General features: G+C 28.3%; 1 protein-coding gene across 2 annotated transcripts in view; it reads right to left on the bottom strand.

The window, feature by feature from the left end:
- The window catches only part of LOC129963409 (uncharacterized), a 156,989-nt gene extending 150,441 nt beyond the window's left edge, over positions 1 to 6,548 (bottom strand). For both annotated transcript variants that reach the window (XM_056077761.1, XM_056077763.1), the window contains exon 1: positions 6,472 to 6,548. The gene's annotated coding sequence lies outside the window, so the exon portion shown is untranslated. The remainder of the gene's footprint in view (positions 1 to 6,471) is intronic.
- Positions 6,549 to 19,036: the final 12,488 nt, after the last annotated feature.

Below are 19,036 nucleotides of genomic sequence, written 5' to 3'. Positions count from 1 at the left end.
AAATAAGGAAAAAGTTACATGTATTCAAAAATGCATTTTTTTCTAAATTATTCTATATTTTTCAAATATTTTTATCTCGAACATTCTATAAATCAAATCATCGTGGCGTTAGAAAACGAATAGTTCTAGACTCAACTGTTTGTTCAACCATTTCATTTTGGAATATTGGATATTGATACATAGAACAGTTAGCTTTTTCTCGAATTCCATTGATAAATGAAAAGTAAGTAGAATTATTTTTTTTTCTTTTAGGTAGAAAAAAATACGAATAAATGGGTAAATGCTGAATTTCTATAAAGTGGTAGTTTTTCCTCGGACCATCAAATGTTTGAAGCACAGTCATAAAAATTGAATTTGAATCGATAGTTCTTTGAATGTTTGCTCTGCGAATTTTCATTAAATTTATCGTTAAAATTTTTTTAACAATTTGGCAGATAAATTTATTCGAATTTATTTTACTATATTACTATACTACGATAATAGGTATAAAGATATTGCAAAATTTTTATACTTATTATACTAATTATAGTAAGGTAAAAAATCATTTTATACAAAGATAAAAAATAATAATTTCATAAAGCTTAATACGCTGTGTATGTAGTTATTATATAATTATATGCAGACAAAGTGGGGAACAATTTGGATGATAAATATAATCTAAAAATATATATTGACGCTCTAGTTAATTCGTGACAAAAGTAAAATTCTTTACAGAATTATTCTTTTTTATATTATTACTAAGAGATAGTTGAAAACAATTATATAAACTTACTTTAAAAACCTAATCTATTTTATTTTTATTTTATTCAAACTTACCAATTTAACAAAAAAAATATTTTATTAATTTACCAATTTATCACTATCCAATTTACCAAAAAATTTATTTTAACAAAAAAAAAAAAAAAATATCAAAAGGCAAACAAGAATACAGTTTAGCGTTCTTTTTTACTAAATGGTTTCATGCTATTATCTTTTGATTTTAATTTTGTTGTTTTCTTACGACATCCATTTAGAAAAATCCATTTATGGAAGCAAATGCCTTTTAATCCGTGTTAAAATTTTTAAATAGTGATTATTGAACTTCTTTCTCCTTAAATTGCAGCAGCATCATCATTGGATTTGCGTGAACTGGTTGGAGAACAGCCTGATCGTAATATTTTTGACTTTTTAAGAGCTACTAACTTTATTCATTTTATATAAATACAATTTTTTATTTTAAAAAATTATTTCTTTTAGCCATAGACTTTTCTTATTTTAAGTTTCGTACCTTTTTATAAATGCTTTCAACTAAATGTTTTTATCAATTTTTGCCTGGAGAAAACATAATTTTTAATCGTATGGTAATATATTCATACCATGTGTCTTGGCGCAGCATAGCCAATTCTGGCTCTTGTGCCATAAAAAATGTAGATCAACCTCAACCTCCAGTACATTTAAAAAACTTTAAATATAACAATAATAATAATATACATAAAAAATTTTCATTAGGGAGTGGCACTACATATGTAAACAAATGTAATAGTTACAGTTACAGATGGATAAGGGAAAATACAAAAACTTTCAAAAAGGAATAAGAATGAATGTTTTATTAATATAGTATAAAAGAGAATTAAAATTGACACTATATGTATAGGACTGATTTTTAAGCAGTATGCAGGCACATGAATTTAAATTAATATTGATATTAGGCTGTACAAAACGCTCATGAAAGGAATTCCGAAACTAAAGTTTGGAGTAGTGGTGTTAAAGACATTGTCCAAGATCCACAAGTTTTATGACAATATGGGGGGAAACACCTTTAGTAAGGAGCATACAAGAAAGGTAAAAGTGGGAATAGGAGAGAGGTACTAGAGTAAACAATCATTTCCACTATTTTAAAAGTGGATGATTTTCAAATGGCTGCGATTAAAGATGTATCACAAATTTTGTTCTCAAATATACATGGTTTTTATTCCAAAATTAATTTTTCGATTTTTTTTAATTAATCGTCATAAGGCAAGCCATTAATTGTTAGTATACAGCGAATTTAATAAATTGTCTATAAGATTGACATGCGAAGAAATGTATTAATTAATTTATGAAAAATGCCTTATAGTTATTGTAACATAATGTGGCTCTGGCGAGTTGGCTGCTTAACTGCGATGACAAGTGGATTTGCTAAGAGAAAGAAAAGTTTGAAATAGAGAAGGGTGGAGAAAAATAAATAGGGTTGTAATACATAATGTACTAAACTCGAATCGTCTTGCCCTTTTGTTTCTATTTATTAATATATCTTAAATCGCGTATTTTAAAGGAGTGAAAGGGATCCAGGTCTGGCAAATTTTGATTCACATTCGTCTACAAACTTATCAAATTAGATCCATCTGATATCAAGCTATTTTTATTTCATTACTTATAACACAAATTCAGGAAAACTCTTTGATAAAGAAATATTTTTATTACAATGGCTAATTAAATTTAAAAAATAGACTTTTGTGAAACTGTTATTATTATTATTATTATTATTATTCAATATTCTTCATCTCTGAATATTTTCTTTATAAAACTTATTTTATTTCAGAATTTATTCTTTTGAGAATTCATTGTTTTTCATATATATCGAACATTTTAATGCTACTTTATATTTTTAAATGCTATTTTCTCAAATTCTGAATGAAATAAACACTTACACTTACTCTCGTACACTTAAAATCAAATGTATATTTTTGTTCAAATTTGATATAATAATTTCTTAATATATTCCACAGTTTCTGGAACATAGAATAAGCAGTCTGCTCATTCAAAAAAGGCTTTACTGTTTTTTACTGCTTCATAAAAAAATGCAACCTTTCATGCTATTTATCATTTGATAATATTTAAGAATTGTATATAAATGCAACTTATATCAGAACCTAGAAAATATATTTATTATGATACCAGTGAGTTTGTGCAAATAGTTTGATAAATTTTGAAAATAGACTTTTCTGCATTATAGTTCTTTTCAATCACGAAATCCACACATTTTTTCTAGTTTTAATTTAATGAAGACACCAAGCACTATTATTTACTACATACTAATTGCAATGGGTCAATTCCGTCATTTTAAAAATAAAATGTAGAAAAATTATTTTGACAAAATGTCCAAAGTACACATCAAAAATCAACAACGTCAAACTATAAATAAAAAGTATAATTGTGGATTGTACAATTGGTGTGAAAACATTTGGCTACATGATACCTAGACAGAGTCATTTTTTTATTCCCTTCATCCATAAATAGAAAAATACAAATTCGATTGAAAAACATTTCCAGTTTTTTATGCGCTATTATACAACTTGTTTATGATGATGACATTTTGTGAATCGAATTTTCACTTACTTCCTGACTCGCAAGAGTTTTCTAATTTTGTACAATTATGTTTTCTAAATTACAATAAGCTATTTTAATATTTTCGAAACTTTATTATAAGTTTATCGTTTAACTTCATTTATTTAAATTTTGATTCCATTCTTGTGGTGCCATCTAGTGGAGAATTTGAGAACATTTCTAAATGTCCTAATATTTATAATAATGAATTATAAATTAAAACTGAAAAGTAAAAATATTCTTAAATTAAAACGTATCAACTTTTCGTACACATTTTTAAATATAATTGTATATTTAAATTTCTTTTAATATATTACTATATTATTTTTGCATATTCATTTTAATAACTGTGCCAAGGAACTATAAGATAAAATATTTCAAAGATTTGAGGCTGGAATTTTCTTGATAGAGTAAATTAAAATGTTAAGAAAAATTAACAAATTCAGCAACCAATCAATAAAATATGACAGTTTCCTAATATAAGGTAATATAATGAATAAAGTGAATCTAGTTTTTGAAATAATCTGTTATAAGCTTATTCTCACTGATAATCATAAGTATTATTAGCCACTTTTAGTGACAAATTGTTTCACAAGAATTGATGGTTGCTAAATTTTTGAATCAAATATTTTATGTAGTTTGGTTTTAATACCTTCGACATTAAAGTATTTTAGAACTTCAAATTTTTATACACATTTAACACACAATATTTTAAAAGCCTTATAAAATTCTACTAATTCTGCTATGTATCTGCCTTCTTTTTCACTATTTCATTTAAACTTAATCTTTAATTTAAACGGAAGGAATTAAATTTCAAATAAAACAAAATCTATCTTGCTGAAACTATTTAAAAATGACCCGAGTAAAAAAAAAAAAAAATTTTTTTACTTATTTTTGAAGTTAAATCTTATTTGTATGTATAAAAAATTGAAAATAAATTTTGATAGATAAATTATTATTTTTTACAAAATTTATTACAAAACAATTTTTTTATTAGTAAATTTATTTCACAGCAATTTATATATTAATAAATTTATTATTAGCAATTTCTTTCGTACTTATTTATTAATAAATAATGCTCTACTAACGTGTACTTGTCACTAAGTGACTAACATTTGCCGTTGGTACTCATTCCGCCGGAAATTTCAGTCTGTCCTCTTATATAAAAAAATCCTCAGTATCTCAGTTGAATAGTTATAAAATTCTCAGTACCTCAAGGTCACCCATTTACATTTCTTTCCAAAAATTATTTAAAAATAAAAATGTTAATACAGTAGTATTCTTGTCAAATACTTTATAGTACTTCGTGAAAATACTATTTAGAAAATGCAATTTGGAAAATCTCAAAAGTTTTGATTTGATTTTTGTTTTAAATAAATAATTATTTTAGCATATGGAAAGTTCTGTGGCTTTCTACGTTGAAATTGTTGTTTTATGAGCAATAAAATTATAATAGCTAAAGCTACAAGAATTAATTCATATAGTTCTGATAAATTTGACAAATGCTGAAAACAAGGCTGTTGCTATTTCTCAACAATATCAACAGGAAAAATAATTTCTGAAATTCTTTACTCCATAGAATTTTAAATATTTTTCTTAATTGCGTAAAACTTTAAATAGATATTTATATGCTTCTTCAAATCCATATTACTTCCGTTCATTAATTACGTATCTTACATTTATCCTTAAAGATACAAGAAAAGCGAATTTTTAAAATTCTATTCATGTATATTTTAAAATTATTCCAGCAACGGGAATTCCAATTTATACAAAATTACTTCTTCCTTGAATATTCCCATTTAGAACTGAAAGAGAAGTAAAATAATCTATCTTAAATCTTGGACCCTCAATCATTTAATACTTCAGAGGGAATAAAGATCTTCCCGTTCAATTATGCAAAAAATTTTAAATGGTTTATTTTAATGATTTTAAAATCCATGGTGATGTATCAAAGTACTAATTTAAAAAAAAAAATTAAATATAGAATTTTTGAAATTTTTTATGAAACATTATTTCTTTTGAATTTTAGAGCACATAATAAATATGCAAGAGGTTATAATGTAAATGAAAATATGAACAAACTATTTTTGATTTCAGAAAAGTCGTAATCTGAATAAAAACACAAGCAGAAAAAATTTTACGCCTTTCTTGAAATTTCTTACACACAGATCTACTAAAAAAAACTTAAAGAGAATGAAGCATCGATTTGATGTATCTAGATATTCGTCACATACACACAAATAAGGAAAAATAATTGATAATGTGTAACAACTGAATCCTAGATTCCTAACATTATCAGAAAAAGCTATATAATAATAGTTATAATTGCTAAACGCGATAATTATATTGATTATTCATTAGTTAGTAGCATATTTCTTTATATTTTTGCAATTTTACTATGAGATGATAATACTAAAAAAACCAGTTTTAAGTATTTGGATATCAATATTTTTATTCTTGATACATCTATATATCATTAATTTAAAATACGTAACTTTATGTACTTCTAATTATAAGCCATATATTATATAAGTAAATATAAATATATATAAATAGTATTATATAGCTATAATATATATGTATATATTATACATTATTATACATGTTACAATGCGCAGTAGTATATAATGTATAGTATTAAACAACGTATAGTATATATATGTACACACTATTCATCGTATAATATTATACAATATATTTTTATACTTGTTATTTGTACAATAAATTTCTTATTAAGCTCTAATTATTCTTCATTTCATTATAAAAATATAAATAAACATTGCGTACAGTGGAATTTAGATGAATCAGAGGTTCTATTCGTTATATGCGGAAGCTTTCTATAACCCGGAGCTCTCTATTTCCAGGTTTTCTAATTCTATTCTAGCGCAACCCCCACCAATCTCAGCTGAAACAGGAATTCCGAATACCATTTCCCTCTAATTTTCGGGGGTGGGATTTCTATTTATACAACAAACTCGAAAACATCGCTTGAAGGTGCTTTTTTCCTATCTTTATTTTTTCCATCTTCCAGAAAGTGCGAGGAAATAAACAGAAGTGAACAAGAATAAAACAGTTCCTCTTTTAATCAGCAAGGTCAGAGCGGAGGATGAGTCAAAAGTTACTCACCGTCATCATGTTTGTTGAGGATGAGGATGACCATCTAGATGCTGAGGATGAAAGAGCGGGATTGACGTGAACTGCATCGTGAATCGGTTTGTTACAACTCTTCTTGCGTTGGCAGCAGTCGCGATGAGAAATCTCGGGTGCGTGTTTTGGGTTTCCTATTTGGCGATTCTGCGTCATCTTGGCGGTATTGGAGAAATTTTAAAGTCATGAAGTCAGTGACGGAATCTCTCATTTACTCTAGTTATTACGCATTGCTATTTCAGAACGACTTTGCCGTGGAACATGGCAAAAGAAAATGGTATGATCGTGTTATAACATGAAATTCATAAAAGGTAAAATTAATAAATTTATCAGTGCTTCTACAGGTGTAGAAACGTTTATGTCCTTCAGTTTAAAACAATAATATTTATTTTAGTATCTTGTTTACAAAATATACAAAGATAAAGTATTGTAATAGTCTGAAAATTCGGCCTTGAATTTTTAAATTTTTCTTACTCAGAAAAATAAAGTTTTGAATTATGCCTGTCTGAGAATACGATGATTCAAAAATGAAAAAGAAAACAAAATTGAGTAATAGAACTTACAGAAAATTTTTGTATTCATGCCAAATACTATGCAGAATCGTCAATTTATCTATCAGTTTTTTCTGTGTACGTGTAAACTGAGAATTCAAGTACACTGTAAACTGGATCAATAAATTTTCATCAAATATTGGATAGAATCCATCAAAAGGAACATAGTATATTTATCAATATGTTGATAAGCTGTTAGCTCAATAACATGGCAAATAAAACGGATAAATTTTAGTATATGATCCTAATACCGATACTGCTAGCCATGTTGCATTTTTGATCAGTCAAAATTTTTAATTTAGATTGAGATTTAACATTTCTATAAAAATGTAAAGACACTTTGCCAATTTTTTTGCCCGTTCATCTACCATATCTGATACACGATAATTTATTACTGATTTTAATATGGAAGCTGCAGCCCAAATTTTAGATAAAATCCTTTAAAAGTTCGATACTTTGTCTTTTTTTTTTTTTTTGTCGTCTGTGCGAACATGAAATATGAAAAAATATAACGAAATGCAAAAAGAAATTTGACATCAAAATTGTATGTCTGTGGATATTTAGATTTGATTTGCTTTTTTGTAGTAAGGAACTATGATTGTACTACGCCAAATAAAAAAAAATAATACCAATATAAAAGTACTGAACTTTGTCAAGAGGGGAAATGTAGAAAGATTTTCTGAATTATTAATATAATTTGAAGGGTTAAAATTCAATGGATTTTAAAAATTCAAAAAAGTGAACATGAGGCGTTTTGTCCTGTAAAGTTGACAATGAAGTTGTAAGCATTTGAAGAAATCGCAAGATCTGGGCATTAAAATTTGAGCTTTCTGTCAGAATATAATGAACAAATATTTGATATTTGCATCATAAGCACATTGTTCTTGTTTCCCTAACAACAAAGATTAATTAAACTACTATGTCCAATTCAGAAATGAGTTAAATAATACTTTCCTCTTTGTTTGTAAATATCAAAGTTGGGCATGAAATTTGATTGTGTAAAGTTTGTCTCAAGATCCATTTGTATCTACTATATAGAATTAGAACCATATAGTGAAATATTTGGGCTCGACTCGCCAAAAAAAGATATACTATCAGAAAAAGTATTTGCTATTATCTTCATTATCTTACAAAACAGAACATAAAACATACCATATTATATAAATATGCAAGAAATAGTTCAAAGGAGAACTCCTGCTGTTTTCTGTGTGTTATATCATTTATATTACCTAAATATTTATAATGTAAAAAATGCCATTTTAGGTATGATAAAAATGGCACTTTAGATTATGATAAAAAAAGGCCATCTTTGAATGAGAATTCATTTAAAATCAATAAATAGTAAATATTAAATAAACACGCAAATAGTTACGTAAACATTTAAGAGCAAGTAGCTTTTAGTAGGAATTTTTTGAAACCAATAAAAACGGAGCAATACGGAATGAAAATATAAAAAATATCATCTTAGACAATTCAATTGCATGAGAGGCATTTGTTTAATATGAAACAATATTTTCCCCAGTAGAATGAATAGTGGATTAGAAAATGCACTTGGAAACAGCTTTCTTGGAATTAATGGCATTGACACACATTCAGATTATTTGTAACAATCGAGAACCATTTGCATGAAACAAATGGGCATTTGTTGTTGCGAATTTTAAATTTATTATCCTAGAAGAATCATTACCCTTATAATTTATTCTACATCTATGATTATGGTAACTAAAATATGTCAAATATCCTTTCTTTCAAAATAAAACCACGAGCGAAGCATGAATAAAGAATTGTCACTGACAAAAGTAAAAAGAAGTAGATAAAAGAGTCATTTTGTCTAATTTTAACAAGGGAAAATAGTTGTATATTTATGTACAGTACTTGCCTTTATAGTAATTTATAAGCATCGTTTAAAGAAATATTTCTTAAATAAAATTTGTATTTATCTGTTTATAATTTATTAATACCAAAATACTTTCTTCCAGTTTGTATTTATATCGGCAGGAGATATATTGTAATTTTAATAAAACGTTTCTGATTTTTGTATAGATAATATGTAGAGTAATTCAAAATAAATGTGCTGATTGCAAATTATTATAATTTTCCGTGAAAACAGTTGGGAAAAAAATAAATCTAAACGCAATAAAACGTATTTATTCTAAAATACGGAAAAATAATGCGTTTTTGCGCATGTGCCATGCAGTTTTAAATTCATCAAAATAATAGGGAAAAAAATGAAAGATGGAGGAGGAGACTTTTGCATGCATTCCGATCTTCAATAGAATAAAGAAGCATAGTAGACTCGTAAGTAGGCAAAACAGCAACACAGTATTTCGAAAATTGAATAAACAATATAAAGAATAAATAGTCAAGTTTCGAAATGAAATGAAATAATACAGATCAAAACGACAAATGGAATAAAAGAATTGAAAGGAAAGTAATGGGACAAAGGTTAAGGCCAAACAAAAGTATTAGGAAATACGGCCTTCTTAATGACCGCGTATCGTCTTTTTACGGAGTAAAATCGTCGAAGCGGAAGCTCCTGAAAAGAACAGTGTTATTAACCTTGTTTGAGTATATAATAATTTCTCTATTTTTCTTCCACTGATTATAGGCACAACAACCGTAGGGTTATCTATTCCAGAGCCATGAGATGCATTATCTGTACGAATCTCTTCAATTCGTTCACTGATCCATGAAAACAAGACATTAAGACAGAATCTATGGCGCACCTCAGAGAGATGAAACATAAAAGTGATTTCATAAGAATTAGATAGTTATATTTACCACATAAATTTATCCTTTGAAAAAGCATCAGTGGCAGAGAATATACCTTAAAATGCTTGCCGTGAAAAGGAATGCCAAAAGAATTCTGCCAGTATTATAAGAAAAGTCACATAACTAAAATATTATGTATGCAAATAAAGTAATCATTAATTTGTAGGTGCTCAAAGTTTTCCTTTACACCGCCGATACTAAAACTATATGCAACAAGTGCAGTTGTTATGAATTGTTTGAATAATTTTAATTTTAAAACAATCTATTTTTAATATAAAAGGATTATTTTAAAATGTTTGCAGTGTCATGATAATTGCTATAATTTAGAATATTAAGAATTTTATTTTGATTATTGTTTTCATCTTTTTTTTTCAATTTCTTCTAATTCATAGCTTTCTTTTTCCTAAAATTGCATGACTCGAAGTACTTAATAAATTTTAACCGAGAATACAATATGTTTTTATTAATCTATTATACTGAGAAAAATGAAACATGAGGAATAAAGAAAAATCGACATTTTTCACAAAGAAGTGCTTTATAAATATTAAAAGTTCAGCAATATGAGGACATATTTTGCTGAATTTTTTATTTTGTGAATATTTCTATAAAATTTTGTATGTTAAAAGCATTTACATATTAATCAGGTTTTCATTTTAAAAAAATGAAACTGGTTTTCGTACTTACTTCAGTATATCTATTTTATTTTTTTAATAAATATTTCATCGGATATTATTTTCATCACTTTATTTAATAAAGCATAAATTTCGCAACACTCTTTACATAATTTTAACCACCTCTCTAAATTTTTTTATGCTTTAATGCGAGATGATTCTGATAGTAAAAAAAAGCAAACATAGCAAGTAACGTAAGGTTACATAAAAGCAAACATATAATTACGCAAAATTAGTTATCGAAATTTAGTTTCTTTCATAGATTTCATTTAAATTAGTTTTATAAAATGTTTTAGGCTAAGCTTCATATTAATATCCCGATATTACCAACTAAGTACTTAATAAATTTGCTCAGTCAATTTAAATCTCTATGCGTTCATTTAAACCATAAAATTGGAAATAGTGTGTTTTAATAAGGATGATGCCATTCAAAAATAAAGCTGAAAATAAGTTAATTTTAATGCTAAGATGATGCTTGGCTCTAAAAATTTACTCGGGCCTTTTACGTTTTTTACTTAATTTGAAGAGAGTATTTTTTTTTCATTTATTGGCAGACTTATTCGACCATATGCTTTGCTGGGAATACGATTAAAAAGTGCCAATGAAATATTTTATTTGTTGTTGGCAAAGCACAGCAAGCACTTTCCTCAAAAAAGTATTTTTAAATTTCCAATTTTAATAGTTATGAAGCATGTAATATTTTAGATATCTTATACTTGTTCTGTTCATTGTATTAAGAACTTCTCAATTCTTTCTATCTATCATCCGATCTAAAATTCGAATTCTAAATCTAATCCATGAGAATTAAACTTTAATCGTCCCAATAAGTGTTCTAACTAATCCATGAACTGACCCATGTTCATTAAATTTTTTTAACTAACCCATGAACATTTCTGAACTAACCCGTGTTCATTAAATTTATAAAAGAAACAATGAAAGAAATCACTCAACTTCAATGCTTTTCAGTGGAATACTGAATTTATTTCATAGCTTTTTTATTATTTTAGTGAAGTTTAGTTCACAAATTTAATACAAAGCAAAATGAATTTTTAAAAAAATCAAGTTTAGAGAGAAATTATATTTTTAGACATCCAAAATTTTTGTTTGCAGATTAAATAAAATTTCAATACATAGCAATATGAAATTTTAAAAAATTCAAGCTTAGGAAAAAATTGTACTTTTATACATCCATTTTTTCTTTTTTACTGGAAAGAGAATTAAATCTTATGTGCAGTCACTATAAAGCCAAAAAAGAAAAAAAAACCAAAAATGTTATTTAAACAATGCATTGAAAGTTTAAATAATTATGCATTAAATTATTACGAATAAGGGCAGAGAAAAGGCACTTTATCTAAGTTAAATGTTTGCAATTATCTACCGTTATGAATTTCTGTAGCATGTTTCATTCGAATTACTTGTCAATGCTTATTTTACTGTCTTTATATACATGTAGATAGTACGTCTATGTCTTTGTATCTCTGAGTCTTGCACATGTAGGTATGCTCAGCATAAAACCATTTAAAAGGCGTATGACGACTCAGCATGTGTTCTTCCAATACCGTGCGGTACTCTCTATTATGATGCATTCAAAAGATAAGAAAGATTGACTACTTAAGATTTCACCTTCACTTTTTCTGCAAAGAAGCACAATAATATTATTTATTGCGAGATTCTGCGTAAACAGTGTTTTCACCTTAGAATGATTTCCCAAACCTTTTCTTGTGGAAAACTTCTTCAGAGAGAGAGAGAGAGGACATTTTTAACGTACTTCTCACTAAATGGTAAAAAAAAAGTGCCATGTTGTAGTTTTATCTGACTTTCCCTAAATTTTAAAGATATTTTCCTCCATTACTATGGTTAAAAGATTAGTTACTATGAGTGAAGAATTTCCTTGCTCAGTATGACTATAACACTGAATAACAGATATTTTGCCGTATCCTATTTTTATTCTGTCTCAACATACATAAGTAACTTCAAAACTCTATTTAGTTTCATTATATTAAAGTGCCATTGTAAAGCAACGCTAAAGCGATTTTGGGACAAACAGTCTAAGCTTGAATCATGCATGATCAGATGACCAGGTTTCTGCACAACATCTGCAGATGGGTTTGGTTTTGGCTGATTTAACGTACTCGAGGATCGCTTAACAACAGTTCTTTAATGGAAACTGGTCCCGAATCTGGAACTCTTCAGTCCGTGGCAGAAATCTTACTACCAACGAATCACAATTTTGGCCGGCGTCCTGGCATAGGGGTAGCGCGTCTTCCCCGTGATTTGGGTTCGAATCCCAGTTTGGGCATGGTTGTTCTTCCGTTGTTCTACCTGTGAGATGTGTGAATGTGCCCTCCTGTAAAAAGGTGTTGTGCAAGCTAACGAGTGATGCATGAGTAGCAAAGTCGTACTCTTGGCCCTAGTTGGTGCTACTAAAAATACAAGAGACGCTCGCCCACTGGCTTAAATTGTTGTCTTCGTAACAACGGGCTTATCCAAAAAGTGGCAAGTGCCATAAGAAACAGGAACAAAACAATTTCTATTAAATTCAGAGATGCACAAAGAGATGTTCGCAGCAAACAGCATTATGCATGAATTTGGATAATTTTAAATAATATATTTCCCATATTAAATACCCAATTCAATGTTACGGTATTCTTTAAAAATAATTTATATATAACTGTATAATGGGAATAGCATCCCGAAATATTTTCTAAATGTTCAGAGAATGTACAATGCTTGAAACAAAGTCCCTCCGTATCCTATTTGTATATATTTTTAGAATAATATCACGAACATAGTATTTAGACAATTACTAAATCTTTGGATAAGGACGTGTAGCTTTTAATTTCAGTTTCTGAAATATTTTTCGGAATTACCTTCAAACATTTTTCTTTGCGCTGTGATTAGGTTTTAAAGTCTATTAAAGACTTTTTTTAAAAGCTATTAATATTAATTATGGATTTATCTGTATTTAAATTATATTTGACAATCGCAAACTATTTGGAGCTTCGTGATAAACGATAATCGTCGAACACAAATTATCTCGATTTTAGCTTTTTTTTTTAATTTAAAGAGATTTGAAATCGTTAGTAATATTATAACATGGTAATACTTTTATCTTGACTAATATGTTATTTTTAAAAACTTATTCGCAATTATAGAACGATAATGTACATAATAAAAAGGTGTATTTAATATCATCGCATCATGCATATGTCATAAAAGCAGCGAATAAGACCTTTAAAAACATTTTGAAAAATTTGGTAAAATCCAAAGAACATTGTTGTGCATAAAATCAGTATAACAGAAAAGTTTAAACTTTTTAATTTTAATGATGATGATGTCGTGTCCGCGTTTCCACGGAAAGCGGGTGCAGTAGCTTCTGAAGGTAAAGACCCCTGAGCACCCGCGGGCAGAAGTCTGACTTCTAGCTCATATAAAGATTAAGCTCACACATTCGCTTGCACAACCCCGTTTTACATGGGGGCACATTCACACACCTCACAGATAGAATACAGATGAAGAAAACCATGCCCGAACCGGGATTCGAATCCGGGACGCTTAGACCATGGTGAAGATGCGCTACAACTATGCAAGGACGCTGGCTTTTAATTTTAATGAGATGTGAAAATGATTTTTGTTTCAATATGTTCTGAGGTTATAAAGAAAAATTGCTCACATTTCGATTATTTTTTAATTAAAATTTTAAAAGCCATTTCTTAGTGAGTAGTTATTACTCTAAAAGTAAGTATATGTCAAACTATATTGGTCCAATGGTGGATTTAGCTATTTTGCGGCCTTACGTAATTACATCATGACCCCTTCCTTCAATAAATGGACAATACTTGAAGATATTTTTAACTTACTAAAAATATTAGCTATTAATTTAAGCTTAATTTTTGAAAAATTAAATATAATTATTTATCATTACTCATAATAACATATTATAAATCATTAACTAAATATTAGTTAATGATTTCATATCTAACAAATAAAGGCATATTATGTAATAATCATATTATGATAGATTAGAAGAAAATAATAAATTTAAAAATAATAAATTAGAAGAAAATATATAATATTAACAGCTATTATTTTGCATGAGTTGTCAAGGGGAACATAACTAATTAAAGGAATAGTCAGTATCCCAATGTATTATAAATAAGTAATCGATTATAATTCATTTAATATAATTTTAATAATTAAAAGTGCCCACACATTTTAGTTCTAATATTTTATAATACATATAATTTGAGCTTCTTACAAAATTATGTATTTGGTAACTTGGCAAATGACATATTTTCATCGATCTTACGGCTGCCTGTCCTCAGCCAGGGGCACTTGGCAACTGGCTTAAGTTACTTTGTCTAATCGAGAATCCGACACTGCAGTGAGTTTTGAAGGAATTTCATATCTCACATATCACAATTACAGACACTATCCAACTTACCATTACTTTGCATTCTTACCATGCCTAGGGATGCAGTTCAACATTTTGACATTGCAGTAAATTCGTTCACCTAAGGATTCAATACCCCGTTTTACCAATACAAAAATGGAAGGATGTACTTGAAGGAAGGATTTCCGGAAATTGTAGATTTGATATATTGAGAAGATACTCCCCTGGGAGGGGGGGCACATCATCATTGAGGAAGAGAAGCTTCCGGCTTGGTGGTTGATTCTCACTACCCTGGAGGATACAGGAAAACGTGGGGATCTGGCTTCTCCTATCGATGACGGGAAGTACTTCCTTAGGGAAGGGTTGTAGAGGTTGACCAGTGATGGCCCTTAGGACTCAACCACAGTTTCCACCAGTGTTGCTGTTGTGACGGTATGGTCATTAAATTTTTTTCGTGTACTTTCCGGCGGGTCGGAATAATCAGTTTGTGGTTACCTTGTATAAAAGATGTGTTAATTGAGTTATATCTGCAGAGATGAAACAAAATAGTTCCAATCTTCAAGGCATTGTAATTTTTCAGTTCTGATATCATATGACGCTGAATGAAAATTGCGAAATTTCTGTTTCGGACGCCAACATTTCATGTTCTCAGATGTTTTGGATTCGTAATAACAAAATTTAACTGCTTTCAATTCAATGCTAGGGGAAACTGATTGAACCTTAATTGCTACGAAGAAGTTCAACAGAAAATTTTCATATCAAAAGAAAAAATTATAACTGTTTTAAATAATTACTTTTTTCCATATAAGCCTTCAAAAAATTGTCAATATATTCACAGATATTAAATTCAATACTTCCTCTTCGATTTGCAATACTGGAAGAAATTCAAGTAACTAAATATTTAAGGAAATAGTGAAAGTGGTTTGACTTTTGGTCAACCAGTGTAATCTATAGTAGAAATTTATCCAAAAAGGTGATTTTAAGAAATTACCAAGATACAGAAATAATTTTGCACAATTAAATTGGCATTATTAAACCTTTTTAAAATTTTAAATGGTGTAAAAATTCAAATTGTTTTAATTATATTTTCTAAAGATATCGTGAAAAATGCCAGAATCACTCTTAATTTTTAAGCAATTAAAATTTTTAAAAAATCTCTTGAAATCTCTCTTCAAAGTTTAACTAATCCAAATGCAGCCGAAATAAACTCTGATGATTTGTCCTATAAGGGACCAACACACATGCAGTTCGTCTTTATTATTAGTAGATATAGCCAATTAATCACACGAAATATAACATATATATTTTGTAGTCATGCGTAAATAAAAGAAAATGCCCTCGAGTTGCTTTTAAAAGAACTTTGAGGAAATATGGTTAGCGAATTTTTTCCCGGGATAGATTTCTTGCGAAAAATATATTGCAGTATATTCAGTGCTCCATTTCGCAGACGAAGATAAATCTCAGAAGATGTTTTCCATTTGTCCGTAATTCTTCTGTGATCGAGAAGATGTCTTATTTACTCCATTCCTTTACTTCGTGATAAATGTATCTTAACCATATTCTTAGTTTGTCATTGATTCTGACAAATACATTAGCTGAGCACAGAAACAACTGTCTTTTTATAAGTGAGCTGATAAAATTTCTTGTAAACTTTATTCAAATATACAATAAAACAAGTTATTTAAGAAAAAAAGAATAGTTAATATAAAATATTTGCTTCGAACCAATTTTTGTGTTAGCAATTTTAAAAAAAATTATAATTATTTTTAATTTGTTTGCTTAAAGTAAAGAATAAGGGTTTAAAACGTTTTGTATGGTACTGATTAATACCTAAATTAGTGAATATCAATATTATCTGGTGAATGCCATTGCATACCAAATATAAAGACCAAATATTTGGTTATGTTCTTTTATATTCCTAACCATCGCCGGTGTATATTAATAAGGACAGATAAGTTGAAGTGTAGTGAAAGGAGAAATAGAGGAGATATAGTAGAGAAGCGGATGTAGGAGCGTATTTTATTTCAATTAATAAGATTGTGTAGAGTTAATTTTTGTGTACCTTTATAATTAGTATTAATTTGTTCTCATATAGAATATATTTTTCGTTTTATATTCAACTGTTTATTTACATGTAATGTTACTTAAGATTTTTTTTCTACAGAGATCATAATATGTTTTAGTAATAAAGTATGGATTAAAAAGTTGCAGTTTTATTTTAAGCTTACAAAAGCATTTTTATTTATTATTTTCACCATAAATGCATGCTAAATATTTGCTGGACATTTGTGTGTGCAATTGAAAGATATTGGTATTTATTAAATATTTTTGAGAGACACCAAACAATTATGAAAATTTTTATATTCACTAAAGAATATCTATATTTGCCTGACTATCGATATGTCTGCCGTACACGGTAACGTAAGTATTGATAAAATGAAAAAAAAAATCTTTTTTAGTGCAATTAAGGGGAGGATAAAAAAAATAATTTTTTTCTTTCGAAAATTTGGTTGAACTTGTAATGGCCAGTACATTCTAAATAAGAAAATAATACCAATAATAAATTTAAACAAGCATTATTTCATTAACAAAATATAATCTTATTTACAACAACAATTTGAGCTGTTATTTTCATCTCTCTGACTGTGATGTCTCGTCTTCTCGTTTCACCTCTCACGATTATCCGAACGTATAAGCAATAATAAACAAATATTCGGTCTTTCACTGACTTATTTAGTTATTTGTAGATATTCACACATTCTTTACTTTTTCTTCTTCAAGGTAATTTATATAATGACATATCTTAGAAGACTGGAACACGAATCAAATTATATATGATAAGCTAAAATATGATAATATTTGAAGAATGTATTAAATAATACTGGCTGTCTTAATTATATTATTTGAGCTTCTTCAAATACATTTGCCATCCACTTTTCCCCCCTGAATACCAGCTGTGTTTTTTAAAAGATATTTGAACATCTGGACCTAAAAAGGATTCTTGCAACTTCAAAGCCGCCGAAATTCTCTCTGCTAATCTTGAATTATTTCTTATCGGTGGTGGATACATGGAATGAAAGATCTGCTTGAAAATAATTATTTGGCTGTTGAAATCTCCTAAATCCAGTTTAGATTAAAATGCCTTTTTCCCATCGTTTCGTTGATAAAAATAGAAAAATAATTTTGAATGATAATTTTTTGAATTTTAAGATTATGTAAAAATCAGTATTAGATTAGTAAAATTTTTGGATTTATCGTGATAAAATGTCAAAATCTAACTTAATTTTAATTATTAAAATTTCAATAAAATCCATATAATATTCAATTAACTAGAAAGAAAAATAAAGGTTATCCGATAACTCATACAAGTCCAATACTCACACGATTCGATTGATTTGAAGATTATAAGCCATTCTTTCTCCCTTTGAATTTAGAGGTATCGGAACTGCAATTCAACTAAGCTCGGCTTGAAGAACAAATAATTACTAATCTTTTTCTTTCTTTTTTTCTTTTTTTCCCTTGATCATTCAAAGTTCACTTTCATTTTCTTCGATGTTTTTCTTTTTTCCCCCCTTCCTCTTATAGACTTTTATTGAACTACAATTCTCTGCTTTTGTCTCAACAGATATATATTTGATTTATTGAATATTCATTTTCTTATGTTAATAGATCAATCTTTAAAAAAAGGTAAATAGATAATTTTAAAAAATGTTATTCAAGTGCAAAATTTATAAGGCATAATCAACTTCTAATAACTGTTAATACCTGTTATTGCTCATGATGGTCCTGTATTTATTTGATGGTGGAGATGATGCATGAGCTGTTGATGGTGTCAATGATTTACGTCATCTGACGTAGTTATATGTGGAAGAAGTTTCGTTTTCGTTTAATTATATTAACGTCCCGTTTTTCAAAGCAACACTAGGGCTATTTATGGGCGGACCTCGTCATTTTGAACCACGGTTAGATGACAAGGATGACACCTGAGCTGGCATTCCCCCCTCTAGACACCAGCGAGAGGACGTTTCATCACGACGGACTTAACGTGCAACAGACCCCCTTACACGACGGTTCTTCGGTGGAAACGTGTCACGAACCTGAAGCCTTCCGGTTCCAAAGGCGAGACCTTATCACCAGGCCACCGCTGCCCATTTCTC

This window comes from Argiope bruennichi, chromosome 3, assembly GCF_947563725.1.
Source record: "Argiope bruennichi chromosome 3, qqArgBrue1.1, whole genome shotgun sequence".
NCBI lineage: Eukaryota > Metazoa > Arthropoda > Arachnida > Araneae > Araneidae > Argiope > Argiope bruennichi.
Note: the sequence above shows the minus strand (reverse complement) of the source record. Positions and strands in the feature narration are given on the sequence as shown.